Here is a 16,656-nt window from a genome sequence, read left to right on the forward strand (position 1 = left end):
TGGTTGTCAGAAGTCGGGTGGGGGATGAGTGAAATAAGTGAGGGAGATTAAGAGGTACAGACTTCCAGCTACAAAATAAATGAGCCACAGGGATGAAATGAACGGCATGGGGATGTAGTCAGTATAATGTAATATCTTTGTATGGTGGCAGATGGTAACTAGACTTATCATGGTGATCATTTCGTAATGTATAGAAATAATCAAATCACTATGTTGTGCACCTGGAACTAACACAGTGTTGTAGGTCAATTATACTTCAAAAAAAGAAAAAAAATTTGCATAAAGTAAGATTTAAGAATTACTAATAGATTTTGCTGTCCATACTCCTCTTTTCCTTATCACCACAGAGAAATGATGAGCTAACTGGTTTTTCAATGGGAGTGGGACTATGGAGACTCTATTAAGGATAAGTAGTAGAATGTTAGAGAAAAACAACACAAGAAGCTGTTTCTTAACTCCAGAATATGGAATAAAAATATTTTGCTTTCAAAAAAAAAGAAGAATCAGTGCTTAGTGGGAAAAGACAGGGAGGGCCTGCCGTTTTCACCACTTCTCAACCTACTATCTCTCAAGGTAGGTAATGAAGAAGGGCCTTTTGTATCATAAATCAAGGTCTTGAGTACTCTTTTAGCATAATAAAACAAAATGTAGGCTGTAATATATGCCAGATTCTTTTTGTAGCTATCATGCCTGAAGATTTTGATAGCTTTCTTCTATTTTCCACCCTAAAGTTAATCAAGCAGGTCACAACCAAGCCCTATATTATTAGTAAATACGAAAAATTCAGGAAAGGTATGTGATTTTTTTAAAAATTATTTATTTATTTTATTTTTGGCTCTGTTGAATCGTCGTTGCTGCACGCGGGCTTTCTCTAGTTGTGGTGAGTGGGGGCTACTCTTCGTTGCGGTGCACGGGCTTCTCATTGCAGTGGCTTCTCTTGTTGCAGAACACAGGCTCTAGGCACACGGGCTCAGTAGTTGTGGCTTGCAGGATCTAGAGCACAGGCTCAGCAGTTGTGGTGCATGGGCTTAGTTGCTCCACGTCATGTGGGCTCTTCCCGGACCAGGGCTCGAGGCATGTCCCCTGCATTGGCAGGCAGATTATCAACCACTGCGCCAGCAGGGAAGCCCAGTATGTGATTTTCTAATGGATCCTCTCAGGGGAAGCAGTTGCCCCCTCTACCCAAGCCGATTCTCCAGCAGAATACCTTGAAAGTGGAGAGGTAATGCTTTTCTTTGGCCTTCTTCACAGCAGGTGCCATATCTAAATCCACTTTCTTTTTGAATTCATTGGAAGACGGGGAACTGCCCTTCAGGACACAGCCACAAGCTCCCTACTTTTGGTTCCTCTCCTATTTCACTGAACATTCCTTCTTAACCTCATTTGTAGGTTTCTTTTTGTCCACTCTGGAAGAGACTTTTTGCCTCCTTGATATCCACTTTCCTCTTCACTTCTAGTAACAGAACCTTGGTTATTTTTATTTTTTTAGGGTGGTAATGGACCTATAAAAGACTACACTGTCCAACTTCCCTAGGTGTGGTCAGTGAGTCAAGTGAAAGTGAGTCACGTGGGACTTCTGGGAAGAGCAGACTCAGCTAGGAGAACTGCCCTTTCGTCCCTTTTCTTCCTGCCTAGAACCTGGATGGGATTGCAGAACTCCTCTGGCAGTCATCTTGACTTGCACCATTGAGGATGGAGCTATGCACCTGAAAATGGCAGAGCAGAAAGATAGGTGGAACTGGTGTATAGGTGATCTGGTGAAGCTGCCATACTAGTCCAGACTTCTTTAACAATTTAATAAACGTCTTTCTTATTTAAGCCATTGTTGTTTGTTTCTGTTCCATGCAGCTGATTCTAATCCTAGCTGATACACCCACTCCTTATGTTATCAAACCAGGTTCATTTGCCCAACTCGCAGCAAGCCAAATGCTGAGACGCCAAGGTTTGCAGCAGAGAAACGATTTATACACAAGGCAGCCAAGCGAGGAGACGGGAGAACAAGTCTTAAATCCACTTTCATGAAGGTGAGGGGCTCAGGCTACTTACAGCATAAGGAAGCAGGGTGGTCTGAGGTGTGGGGAAAGATGATTAAAGGTAAGAAAAATGTACAGTAATTGGGGTTCTGTACAGGCATATCTGAGTTACATGCTTCTTCATGGGATGCATGTTCAGAAAATGGTGGCATTTACATGTTCTGAGGGTAAAGTTTTTGGCCTTCTGATGTCAAAAGGTTATCCACTGGATAGTCACCCAGTCCATGGTCTCGACTGGTTTGATCTGGGCAAGGCAAGCTCTGTGTTCCTGAAAAACAATTTGAGCAACTGTTACTATAGTGACTCATATATCAGAGGTGTTATCTGTAGGAGGTGATTTAAGGAGTCTTGTGATATATTGTCTAAGCTACATGAAGCTTGAAGGGTATGCAGTCTGCAAGAACAATTGAGGCAAGCTTGATTGAGGACAGGTTACAAGATATTTATCAAGCAAGTTATGGTTTAAGGGATACGATGACCTCCCTCAGTTTCACTTATATAATATTAGTGTTCCCCAAAGGTATGCCTTTCTTTACATTTTGTCCCCTTGGCAATATCCACACCCATGATGTTAGCACACACATGCCAGTGACTTCATAGCTATAGCTGTAGTCCAAATACCCTTGAGCTCAAAAGCCTTATACTCAACTGCCTTTTAGACATCTCTATTTGGGTTCCCCCAACACCCCACCCAGACATTGTGGTTGGCTGAATAAGGGCCTCCTCCAGATAGGTCCATGCCTTAATCCCTGGAACCTATCATAAGAGTGACTTTACAACTGTGATGAAGTTAAGGATGCTGATATGGAGAGTTTATCCTGGATTATTCAGGTGGGCTTGATGAATCAGAGAAGAAGGCAGTGTAGCAATGGAAGCAGAGACTGGAGTGATGTGGGCACAACCAAGAATGCTGGCAGCCTCTAGAAGCTAGGAGAGACAAGGAATGGATTCCCCTTTTGAATCTCAGAAGGAACTACCCCTTCCAGCACCTTGATTTTCGCCCACTGAGACCCATTTCAGACTTCTGACCCCCAGACTTGCAAGATAATAAAGTTTGTGGTAATTCGCAACGGCACTGGGAAACTAACACAGGCATCTCAAACCTAACGTGTCCAAAAGTATAGCTGTCCAGTGTTCCAGCAGATCTGGGGAGTTGACTGGGCTCATCACTAGGTGAGTCTTGATTTCTACCCTTGTCTCCTCAGTAGTACAAGACTGACACCAACTTGATTCTGTTCTTCAGAGCCCTTCTGCTTGACTTCCTAGCTTCCTGCCTTGTTCAATTGGAAAATTTGGCAAATGCCTTAAGGGCTGGGTGTTGGGCACATACTTTACCGTCTCCTTCTTACTGAGCCCTTCACCTTTCAAGCCTCTGCTTTTCATTTCTTCCTCCCTGAGAAGTTTCTCTGCCTTTTAGTAGAGGCCCTCTGCCCAAGCTCTTCTCTTGCCTTCTTAGATTTTTGCCCCACACCCAGAATGGTTAACTGCTCTGAGAGAAAATGCAGCTGCAGACTGTTACCTTACCTCTCCCTGCAGTTCTCTCTTCTCCAAGATTTTACATTATGAAGTCCTGGTTGCTTCTACATTACCTTCAAACAGCAGCTGCAAGTGACTTCATTTTAGCTCTGCACACGAGAGAGAGGTGGATACCAGGCCTCCTGAACTGCTCCCCTCGCCCTCTCTACCCTGGACCTTCAGGTAAAGAACTTGCCTGGTATCTGAGCTCTGCTTTAATAATAGAGGGATGACATTCTCTCTTTCCCCACAATCTAACAGCATCTCGGTCCTGTTTATGTCCCAACCCCCAAACTAGCCTCATTCTGCATCCCAGGCCAGAGTGTGTAATACTTGGGCTTTCTTAGTTTTCCTGAAAATCAGGATTGCCTGCTTTCTAAATCCTGTGATTTTATTTTGTGGCTCTCTAACTCCTTTCTCCTTGTTGATAATTCTGGACTAAGTGCTGTGCCAGCTCCAAACCAGTCGTTAAAGAAGGCTCATTTTGACATTCCCAGATATACTGCATTCTGTTTTTCAATTTATTCCGCAAATAAAAGCTTTGATGGCAAGCACTCTCATAGGTTGCTTTCTTTCCTCTGAATTGTAAATGAGTGATTTGTGACAATATTGGTAAGCAGGGTCAAAGATCCTTATTAAAAAAAATAATGGGGGCTTCCCTGGTGGTGCAGTGGTTAAGAATCTGCCTGCCAATGCAAGGGACACAGGTTCGAGTCCTGGTCCAGGAAGATCCCACATGCCATGGAGCAACTAAGCCCATGCGCCACAACTACTGAGCCTGCGGTCTAGAGCCCACAAGCCACAAGTACTGAGCCCACGTGCCACAACTACTGAAGCCCACACACCTAGAGCCCATGCTCCGCAACAAGAGAAGCCACAACAATGAGAAGCCCGCACACCACAGCGAAGAGTAACCCCTGCTCACCACAACTAGAGAAAGCCCACTCACAGCAGTGATGACCCAACACAGCCCAAAATAAAAACTAATTAATTAATTAATTTTAAAAAACCAATAATGGCAGCTTTTTATAGCTCTGAAACTTTGCGCTTCACTGGCATGAGTATCATGTGTTTTCTATGCCTGGTCTCATTTAATTAACACAACAATCATGTGCAACGGAGCGCAGGGGTTGGAGGGCTGGAGGGTAGAGTGGTAATTATTGACTGCACTTTGCTTATTAGGAAAGAAGCTGAGAGACGTTAAATTCCTCATCAGTGAGTGGTAGAACTAAGATTCAGACAGGTCTCTCTGACTCCAAAGCCCTTACTCTTTCTAATACATTTCTACCTCCTGACCTGTAATTCTCAGTGTCTGATGCCACAAACAATTTCTAACCTCAACCCCACCTAGTCATTGTAAGCACCTGTGGGCCACTGATTACAGTGTGGATGATTCTGAATAGCCCATCACCTTGACTGAACAGTTAAAATGCAATGACGCACAGAACATTTTTAGAGGCCAATAATAAAATTTAAGAATATTATGCCTAAGAACTAGTTAGTGACTGAGAATACACAAAGAAGATTGGAGGCTCTTATGTACCTTGTGGTCTCTAAAAAGAAAAATACAGGAAACCCTTGAACAAAGAGGTTAGGGGTGCTGACCCTCCAAGCAGTTAAAAATCTGCATATAACTTATAGTTGGCTCTCTTGGCCGCGGTTCCTCCATAACTGCAGTTTTGCAATCCTGAATTCAACCTACCACGGATCGAGTAGTACTGTAGTATTGACTACTGAAAAAAATCCACATATAAGCGGACCCACGTAGTTCAAACCCATAATGTTCAAGGGTCAACTGTATACAGATTCTTGGTACAACCATTAGTGACTTGCTGTTGGAGTCTAAGGGAACTATTGGCCTTACCTGGATTATGCAAATCTGAGGAGCAAAAGGTGTGGGTGAGGAAGTGAAATTGTGGCCCACGCAAATACTATTAGGAAGATCCTGGGCTCAGTTCTGGGTATGTCTGATTGTGCTCTTAGTTCTTAACCCTAATTAACTTTTATGTCGTTCCTGTAGTTACAATTGCCTTTTTTCCCAGAATGAGTTTTCTTTTTTTTTTTTTTGCGGTACGCCGGCCTCACTGGTTGTGGAGCACTGGCTCCGGACGCGCAGGCTCAGCGGCCATGGCTCACGGGCCCAGCCGCTCCGCGGCATGTGGGATCTTCCCGGACCGGGGCACGAACCCGTGTCCCCTGCATCGGCAGGCGGACTCTCAACCACTGCGCCACCAGGGAAGCCCCCAGAATGATTTTTCTTTATGGAAGTATAGTACAATCGATAACAAAACATGATATTAATTTCAGGTGTATAACATAATGATTCAATACTTGTGTATATTGTAAAATGATCACTACAATATCTACTTAATATTCATCATCATACATAGTTAAAAAAATTTTTTTTTGTGCTGAGAACTTTTAAGACCTATCTTAGCAACTTTCAAATATGCAACACAGTATTATTAATTATAGTTACTATGTTATACATTACATCCCCCTGACTTTTTAAAATTTTTATTTATTTTTGGGGGCTGCGCTGGGTCTTCGTTGCTGCACACGGGCTTTCTTTTTTACTTTTTTTTTTGCAGAGAGCAGGGCTACTCTTTGTTGAGGTGCGCAGACTTCTCATTGTGGTGGCTTCTCTTGTTTTGGAGCACAGGCTCTAGGCGCGTGGGCTTCAGTAGTTGTGGCGTGCGGGCTCAGTAGTTGTGGCTCACGGGCTCTAGAGGGCAGGCTCAGTAGTTGTGGTGCACGGGCTTAGTTGCTACACGGCATGTGAGATCTTCCCGGACCAGGGCTCGAACCCGTGTCCCCTGCATTGGCAGGCGGATTCTTAACCACTGTGCCACCAGGGAAGTCCCCCCTGACTTATTTTATAATTGGAAGTTTGTACCTTTTGACTCCCTTCACCCTTTCGCCCACCCCACACACACACCCATACACCACTCTGGCAACCACCAATCTGTTCTCTGTATCTATGGGTTTGGTGGTGGTTTTTTGTTTTGTGTGTGTGTAGGGGGTGTTAGATTCCACATGTAAGTGAGATCATATGGTATCTGTCTACTTCTGTCTGGCATATTTCGCTTGGCATAATACCCTCAAGATCCATCCATGTTTTTGCAAATGGCAAGATTTCATTCTTTTTTATGGCTGAATAATATTCCATTAGATAAATATACCACATTTTCGTTATCCATTCATCTATCAGTGGACATTTAGATCGTTTCCATAGCTTGGCTATTATAAATAATGCTGTAATGAACATGAGGTACATTTATCTCTTCAAGACAGTGCTTTCATTTCCTTTGGATATATATATATATACTCAGAAGTGGAATTGCTGGATCATACAGTAGTTCTATTTTTAATTTTTTGAGGGACTTTCATACTGTTTTCCATGATGGCTGCACCCATTTACAATCCCATCAACAGTGCACAAGAGTTCTCCTTTCTCCACATCCTCACCAACACTTTGTATTTCTTATCTTTTTAATAATAGCCATTATAACAGGTGTGAGGTAATATTTCATTCTGGTTTTGATCTGCGTTTCCCAAATGGTTAGTGATTTTGAGCATCTTTTCATATTGTGTGTCTTCTTTGGAAAAATATCTATTCAGATCCTCTGCCCAATTTTCTACTGGATTGTTTGTTTTTTAGCTATTGAGTTGTATGACTTCTTTATATATTTTGGATATTAACCCCTTATCAGATATATAATTTGCAAATACTTTCTCCCGTTCAGTTTGCCAGAATGATTTGTTTTAAACATGTTCTAGTCAGGGCTCCTAGCAAGGAAAAGAGACTTTATCAAGATATCTCAGATAAAGGGGAGTTTTGAAGGCTCATTTTGTTTTTATAAGGTATATTATCACTAGTGAAGAGTCAGAGATTTTACCCTACTTGCAAGCTAACAAGTCAGCCTGCTGCCATTTCATGGATGCTGGAAAAAGACATTAGGCTCCCAGATTAGAGGCAGAGGATAGTTTATTAATTGCTGCAGTAGCAGAAGCTGGAGTATCAGCATTGTTGTGTCAGTTGCCCAAACCCCAATTCCCACAGGGCATCACCAAGAGGCTCAGATAAAACATGCACATGCAGTGGTTTACATTACATGAAGGACCCAGGACATAGGGAACCCAAATCTCTTATTATGGGCCAAAGACTGCCTAACCTTTGCACCTTTGGGAGATACTGTCTTTATTCTACCAGTCAGTAAACAAACCTGCCCTTTGCTTCAGAAGGGCACACTATCTCTATCTTCCAAGGCTGTTCATTATACAAATATCCTTGAAAAGCACAGACAAAGGGTTTGTCCTTTAAAACAGTGCCTCTGTTCACGTAGTAAGTAGAAACATGAGAAACCCATGGAGAATTGCCTCCAAACATACTCGTAGAATTTCATGAATATCCAAGAATGAGGCTGGGATTCACTGAGACTAGAGCTAAAAGATGGCAGGAGTTTGGGGTTTTTAACACTAAATCACTACCATTATTGGGATTCAGCCATACTCCACGTGTCCTTCTGTCCTGCTGCCAACTGGAAAATTCTTTTTCTTTTTTTTTCTTTTTTTTTTTACCTTTCAGTACAAAATACAATTGGCCCAGCTCATTTTTTTCATTTCAGACCTTCAGTCACATATTCCTGACCAGTTTTGGCTTTGGTCTAGTTCCACCAATGGTCTAGACAACAGTGGTTGGAGGAGTGCATACTGGGGTCTTAAAGACCTCCATGTCTTTAAGTTGGGTGTTGGGTGTTGTTGCCTCCAGGGTGTTCACATAATAATTTCTCTTCCCCACACAGGATCTGAACAAAAGGAAAAATACAAGAACAAGGCAGATGGGAAATTAAATACCTCTGTATTTGCTGATAAAATGAAGTTGGGAAGCTTAGATGAAGAGCCAAGTAGGCCTACTTACTGAACCCCAAAGTTAGGCAGACCTAAGTACCACTTGTAGGCAATGTTGGACCAAAGTTAGAATGTCCTAGATCCCAAAAGGAAGAAGAGAAGATTTGGTCCACACATGCCGATTTTAATTCTTCCTAAGATTAAACTTCCCCAGAGGAAGGAGTAGGGGAATGGAAGAGGCCATGATTTATCTTAACTGAGCTTCCTCCACATGGACAGAAACATCGAGCAATATTCTTTTCTAATGGTAGGAAGCAGTAAGTGGACTTTAGAAGCATCTTCAGTTCCTCCCCTATTCCCTCTGCATTCTGGACATCACTTTCACACCATCCACTTCCCACTGGAGTCTCTGAGCCCCTGGAGGACAGGGTCTATGTTCTACTTATCTTTGTATCTCTAGTACTTAATATACTACTCAGCAGTAGGAAACTAATAAATATTCCATGAATTAATATGCATGATCCTCCCAACTACAATTCAAATTTTATGATAGCAGAGACTATCTCCTTTAACTTTGATTCCCCACACTGCTGTTACTTTTCTTTGTTGAAGGAGAGAGCTCACAAGTAATGGGGGTTTATTGGAATAAACTTCATTGCAGAGAGGGAGGCTGGTATCACTTTCCCTTCCAAGAGTAGCTCCATTCACAATCTAAACCAGCTTTAGGGACCAGATTAACACTTGCCCTTTCAGCAGGAGTTGATGGATCTTTAATTAATATGCTGCCATTCATATGACTCCTCTTTTGGACTTTGCTTCTCTTTTACGTCTTATCTACCACCTGTTATCAACTAGCTGACTCTTCCCCATTCAACCACCTGAGGGAGAAAATCCAATTGGCTCTATTATCCTTGATAGGTAGAGCTTTTTAAACCAAGCCACGTCAGAGGTTTCCAGGTGCCCACTTCTGTCCTAATCAGAGGGCTTCTCTTACTACAAAACAACATAGGGATAGCCCACTTCAGTTAGCTCGGGACTCTCAGGAATGTACTTTGCCTCGGAAGTAGTTGATGGGCCTGACAGCCCTGGGATTGGCATGTCTGTAAAGTGCCTTACACAGGGTTCAAAATAAATGTTTATTTATGTTATCTGAAGGGAGAGCCAGAAGAATTTCATAACTATGTGTGATTTAATCCTGTTTGGTGTATCCTGGGTAATTGTTTGGGTCTTAACATTGAGCTAGGGTATAAATGCCCTATTTGATTTGTAGGGGTCATTGCCATTTTGAGATTCTGGAAGAGTTTGAATCTGTCTCTCTCTTCACAATCAGTTTCATGTCTTTTACTAAAAACCCAACTCATTTCTGAGGGTAAACGTTTTTCCCAATGGAGTCTAGAGCTGTGACACCTTAAAAAAAATTTTTTTTTAATTGAAGTATAGTTTATTTACAATGTTGTGTTAGTTTCAGATGTACAGCAAAGTGTTTATATATAGATATATATTCTTTTTCATATTATTTCACAAGACATTGAATATAGTTCTCTGTGCTATACAGTAGAATTTATTTTATATATAGTAGTGTGTATCTGTTAATCCCAAACTCCTAATTTATCCTCCTCCCCTTTCCCCTTGGTAACCATAATATTGTTTTCTATGTCTGTAAGTCTGTTTCTGGTGGATTTTTTGGGGGCTCCATTGGGTCTTTGTTGCTGTGCATGGGCTTTCTCTAGTTGCAGTGAGCAGGGGCTACTCTTCATTGTGGTGTGCGGGCTTCTCATTGCGGTGGCTTCTCTTGTTGCGGAGCACTGGCTCTAGGCGCACGGGCTTCAATAGTTGTGGCTTATGGGCTCTAGAGCGCAGGATCAGTAGTTGTGGCGCGTGGACTTAGTTGCTCCGCAGCACGTGGGATCTTCCCGGACCAGGGATCAAACCCGAGTCACCTGCCTTGGCAGGAGGATTCTTAACCACTGCGCCACCAGGGAAGCCCCCGAGTCCGTTTCTGTTTTGTACATAAGTTCATCTGTATCCTTTTTAAGATTCCACAAATAAGTGATATCATATAATATTTGTCTTTGTCTGTCTTACTTCAGTTAGTATGATAATCTCTAGATCCATCCACGTTGCTGCAAATAGCATTATTTCATTGTTTTCTTATGACTGAGTAATATTCCTTTGTATATGTGTATACCACATCTTCTTTATTCATTCACCTGTCGATGGACATTTAGGTTGTTTCCATGTCTTGGCTATTGTAAATAGTGCTGCAATCTTTTCAAATTATAGTTTTGTCTGAATATACGCCCAGGAGTGGGATTGCTAGATCATATGGCAACTCTATTTTTAGTTTTTTGAGGAACCTCCATACTGTTTTCCATATTGGCTGCACCAATTTACATTCCCACCAACAGTGCAAGACGGTTCCCTTTTCTCCACACCCTCTCCAGCATTTATTTTTTGTACTTTTTGTTGATAGCCGTTCTGACCTGTGTGAGATGATACCTCATTGTGGTTTTGATTTGCATTTCTCTAATGCAATTGAGCTCTCTTTGGTTTTGTCTTTCCATCTAAACAACATATTTTGATGACTAATGTATCAAAATATTTCTTGGAAGCATAAAAATTACACAAATTTAAATTTAGATTATTTAATAGTAAGTTACAGGATCAAATATGATCTAGGACCTCTGGAGGGAATAAAATGGGGGAAAGGAAACTGTTGGAGTGAATAGGGATCTAATGAAAGAAAAAATAAAAGGGATGAAAAGAAAGAGAAAATAAGGTATCTAAAGAATTTCATGTTCGGTTTTTCCTAGAGTTGGCTCTGTGTGCATATGATTCTCAGGGTGCCAAATCCTTTTAAAAATTGGAAGCCAAATTCAGACACTTCCCATAAAGATGCAGTTAAAAATACTTCTGGTAAATCATGGAGAGCCCTCTGTGCTTGACTTCGTAGTGAACACAAGAGGGCGCTAAGCTCCAGAGTGATGCACAGGCCACTCAGGCCCGCATCTAGCATCACAGCATATACACAAATAGTTGTTTTCAAGTAATATTTCTTAAAGGTCATACCAAGTGTTAAGCAGAGACATAGCTACTCTCCTAGGTAGGTCTAACTCTAGATAGATAGAGATACCCATCTCATTTAATTTTGTGACTTTATGTGCCTGTAAGATAGTCTGCCACCAGTTTGAATATATTAATATTTCTAGGGAAATCAAAAGAATGTTGTCAGGCAGAGAGGCATAGAAAGAAAGGTTGGTAGGGACCACCTAAGCTTTCTCAGGGGAGAGGGAGCCTTAGCGAAGACTCCAGGTGTTGTAATCCCATGAGAAGGCCCACATACCACACCATCTTAGCTGGAGACATTAACTCTTCAAACCGTGTCACCCCCGTGCTCTAGTTCTGTGCTCACAAGCAACCTCTGATGATTATTTGGCTTCTCACGGGGGTCTCTGGCCATGGATGCACACTCAAGGGCAAAACAAACTTTAAAAAATCTCATTTATTATAGCAAAACCAAAGTAAAAATATCATAATTATTTGGTGGCAGTTATATTTCTTATTTTAGGAGCGTCAGAGGACAAGGAAGAGTTTAAAATAGCCGCCAGAGTTTGAATCTGAGTGGACTATTCACAGAAAAAGCCAGTAACAAAAGCATTGGGGGACAATGGGAATAAAGGTTTTGCCATGAATTTGATGTGTAGGTTGTTTGTACAGGGGGCAGCTCTCAACGAGCAGTTGGAAATGATGTCCTGTATTGGTACCAGGAGAGATAAGGGAGAGAAATAAATCTTTAGGAGCCCTTGGAACGGGGGATTATTGCATATGGCTGGGATTCTGAGGAAGGGTGTGTGGAGAAAGAAGAAATGAGGCCCGAGGACAGGCTTAGGGCGTGAGGAAGGAAGAGAAAGAGGGCAATGGAACAGGATTCTTCGGTGATATCATAGGGAAAGATGGAAGCCTTTTGGAAAAGAAAGGAGTAAAGTGTGCAGAGAAGACAAAAATGATAAGTACTGCATTTTCCTGTTTAAAATCATTGGTTACAGTAAAGAGAACAAGAGAAGTTGAGATAGAAGCCAAATTCTATGAGTTTACCAATAGGTGGGCCTGTGGCATCTTGTCGTACTAGAAAGCAAGAAAATTCAAGGAGTTGGAAGCCAATTTGCAAAGGATAACACTGGCCAAAGATGGATCAGTATGGGCATCAATAAGGATAGCAACCCTCTGTGTTAACCCTCTGATGTGGCTGTAACAAATTACCCCAATTTATCAGCTTAAAAACAACAGAGTTGCAGTTCTGTAGGTTAAAAGCCCACACAGGGGCTTCCCTGGTGGCGTGGTGGTTGAGAATCTGCCTGCTAATGCAGGGGACACGGGTTCGAGCCCTGGTCTGGGAGGATCCCATATGCCGCGGAGCAACTAGGCCCGTGAGCCACAACTACTGAGCCTGCGCGTCTGGAGCCTGTGCTCCGCAACAAGAGAGGCCGCGATAGTCAGAGGCCCACGCACCGCGATGAAGAGTGGTCCCCGCTTGCCACAACTAGAGAAAGCCCTCACACAGAAACGAAGACCCAACGCAGCCAAATAAATAAATAAATAAATAAATAAACTCCTACCCCCAACACCTTCTTTAAAAAAAAAAAAAGCCCACACAGGTCTCACTGACCTAAAACCAAGGTGTCAGCAGGACTGCATTCCTTTCTGGAAGCTTTAGGGAAAAATCATTTTCCTTGCCTTTCCAGCTCTGGAGACTGCCTGCCTTCCTTGGCTCACGACCCCCTTCCAATGCCTCAGAGCCAGCAGCGGTAGAGTCCTCACATCCCATCACCTCCTCTTTTTGCCTCCCTCTTCCACTTGTAAGGCCCCTGGTGAGTACTTGGAGCCACCCAGGTAATCCAGGATATCTCCCTGTTTTAAAGTAGACTGGTTGGTGAACTTGATTCCATTTGCTACCTTAATTCCTCTTTGCCATGTAATGTAACGTTCACAGATTCCTGGCATTAGGACATGAGCATATTTGGGGAGCTTTATTCTGCCTACCACAGTAACTAGAACAGATTGAAATATCAAATATGTTAAAATCATGAGTTCAAGATGATATTAAGACAAACAATCAGAACGATACTATGACAACAAACAAACAATATTCACTGCTAAGAAACTGACACAGCATTTTGAAAAGTGGTAGATAAAGGGAAATTACCAAGTATTCATCCTGCCTTTCCTGTATACACTGTACCTTGATAACCAAAAAACTGATGAAGGAAAATTTTTCTTTGTTAAAACAGTCCAGCTAATACATGAAGAGGGAATGTCATTATTTCCCAATCCTCAGTGAATTAATGGACCTGGGTGATAATTATCAATGATAGTTAACATCACAAAAAATGCAGCAGACACTTGGCTGTTCTGTGCTTCCTAACGGGAGTACAGAGCACCGCCTAGGAATTCTTCTTGCCGAAACAGCAGATCCTGAAACTGGCGAAGACTCCAGATCCACCCGCTTTACAGGAAATACAGGGGACAAAGGAACATTCTGAAGGAGGCAATGGGCAAAATCTGAACTGTGCAGAACTCCACAGAACAAATGATACACATCATTTAAAAAATACAAAACAACAACAAAACAACCTCTAAGAACAAGAACAACAAAAGATGGAGGGGGGACTTCTTGTTGGAAGGCTTAGAAACATCAACCATTTGCAGTGTGTAAGTTTTATGTGGGTCCTAATTCAAACAAACTTAAAAATTTGTAAGGCAATTGGGGAAATGTGAACAGTAACAGAATACTTGATGATATTAAGAAATCGTTAGATTTTTTAAAGTGTTACAATTTTTTAAAAATTATTCTTTCAGAGCTATGTATTGAAATATTTACAGATTAAATGACATGATGTCTGAAATTTACATCAAAATATCCTAGAGGCAGGGCAGGGAATAGGTTGGGGAACAGATGAAACAAGGTTGGCCAGAAGCAGATAATTGTTGAAACAGGGTGATCGGTATGGAGGTTCTTTATACTGTTCTCTCTTTCTTTTTAAAAATATGGGCAAAGAACCTAGGTTCTGTAGTCAGATTGCCTAGGTTCAAATCCATCTATTAGTTGTATAACACATCTTATAGAATTGAAGATTTGAATTAGAATAGGTTTTTGTGGTAAAATATACATAATATAAAATTTACTATTGATAGTTTAGCCAATTTTTGGGGGGGGGGTACGCGGGCCTCTCACTGTTGTGGCCGCTCCCGTTGCGGAGCACAGGCTCCGGACGCGCAGGCTCCGGACGCGCAGGCTCAGCGGCCCTGGCTCATGGGCCCAGCCGCTCCGCGGCATGTGGGATCTTCCCGGACCGAGGCACGAACCCACGTCCCCTGCATCGGCAGGCGGACTCTCAACCACTGCGCCACCAGGGAAGCCCACATTAGCCATTTTTAAATGTACAACTGAGTGGCTTTAAGTACATTCACAACATTGTGCAGTCATCACTACCATCCATTTCCAAAATTTTAAATCATTCCAAACAGAAACTCTCCTCATTAAACAATAACTCCCCATTCTCCCCTTCTCCTGGCCGCGGTCACCTCGCTATTCTACTTCCTGTCTCTATGAATTTGCCTATTCTAGGTACCTCACATGAGTGGAATCATTCTATATTTGTATTATTGTGTCTGGTTTGTTTCACTTAGCATAATGTTTTCAGGGTTCATCTAGTTGTAGCATATGTCAGATTTTCTTTCCTTATTGAGGCTGAATAATATTCCGTTGTATTAGTATATACCACATTTTAGTTATTCATTCATCCATTGAAAGAACTTTTTTTTTTTTTTTTTTTTTTTTGCGGTACTCGGGCCTCTCACTGTTGTGGCCTCTCCCGTTGCGGAGCACAGGCTCTGGATGCGCAGGCTCAGCAGCCATGGCTTACGGGCCCAGCCGCTCTGCGGCATGTGGGATCTTCCCGGCCTGGGGCACGATCCCGTGTCCCCTGCATCAGCAGGCAGACTCTCAACCACTGCGCCACCAGGGAAGCCCTGAAAGAACATTTTTAAAGAATTTAGAAAAGAATTTAGCATATGAGCTTGCTAAATGGCACCTAGTAATTATTACTGTTGTTATAGGAGAAATGTTAGAAGAAAAATTTAATCAATTTTTAAGCAATATTTTAACTATATTTGGTTTTGGGTAGAGGGATTCTGTTTTCTTTTTTTACTATATGCTTTGCATTTCTTGGTGATATGGTTTGATAATTGAAAAATCATTTTAAATAAACATACACGCATTTTAGCTACTCCTTTCTCTCTTTATATTTTTACCAAACTATTTTAAAAAGGTGTATACATGCTGTCTCAACTACCTTTTCTTTTTGAATTTTTGAATTTTATTTTACTTATTTTTTTATACAGCAAGTTCTTATTAGTCATAAATTTCATACACATCAGTGAACACATGTCAATCCCAATCTCCCAATTCATCACACCACCACCACCACCCCCTGCCGCTTTCCCCACTTGGTGTCCATACATTTATTGTCTACATCTGTGTCTCTATTTCTACCTTGCAAACCAGTTCATCTGTACCATTTTCCTAGGTTCCACATATATGTGTTAATATACGATATTTGTTTTTCTTTTTCTGACTTACTTCACTCTGTATGACAGTCTCTAGATCCATCCATGTCTGTACAAATGACCCAATTTCATTCCTTTTTATGGCTGAGTAATATTCCATTGTATATATGTACCACATCTTCTTTATCCATTAGTCTGTCGATGGGCATTTAGGTTGCTTCCATGACCGGGCTATTGTAAATAGTGCTGCAGTGAACATTGGGGTGCATGTGTCTTTTTGAATTATGGTTTTCTCTGGGTATATGCCTAGTAGTGGGATTGCTGGATCATACGGTAATTCTATTTTTAGTTTTTTAAGGAACCTCCACACTGTTCTGCATAGTGGCTGTATCAATTTACATTCCCACCAAGAGTGCAAGAGGGTTCCCTTTTCTCCACACCCTCTCCAGCTTTTGTTGTTTGTAGATTTTCTGATGATGCCCATTATAACTAGTGTGAGGTGATACCTCATTGTAGTTTTGATTTGCATTTCTCTAATAATTAGTGATGTTGAGCAGCTATTCATGTGCTTCTTGGTCATCTGTATGTCTTCTTTGGAGAAATGTCTATTTAGGTCTTCTGCCCATTTTTGGATTGGGTTTTTTGTTTTTTTAATATTGAGCTGCATGAGCTGTTTATATATTTTGGAGAT

General features: G+C 41.7%; 1 long non-coding RNA gene across 1 annotated transcript in view; it reads left to right on the forward strand.

Moving 5' to 3' along the window:
- The window catches only part of LOC125965391 (uncharacterized), a 45,223-nt gene that overhangs the window by 6,115 nt on the left and 22,452 nt on the right, over window positions 1–16,656 (forward strand). Inside the window, exon 2 of the long non-coding RNA XR_007479206.1 lies at window positions 1,898–2,024. This is a non-coding gene — a long non-coding RNA (uncharacterized LOC125965391). The remainder of the gene's footprint in view (window positions 1–1,897; window positions 2,025–16,656) is intronic.

Source organism: Orcinus orca, chromosome 9, assembly GCF_937001465.1.
Source record: "Orcinus orca chromosome 9, mOrcOrc1.1, whole genome shotgun sequence".
NCBI classification, from domain to species: Eukaryota; Metazoa; Chordata; class Mammalia; order Artiodactyla; family Delphinidae; genus Orcinus; species Orcinus orca.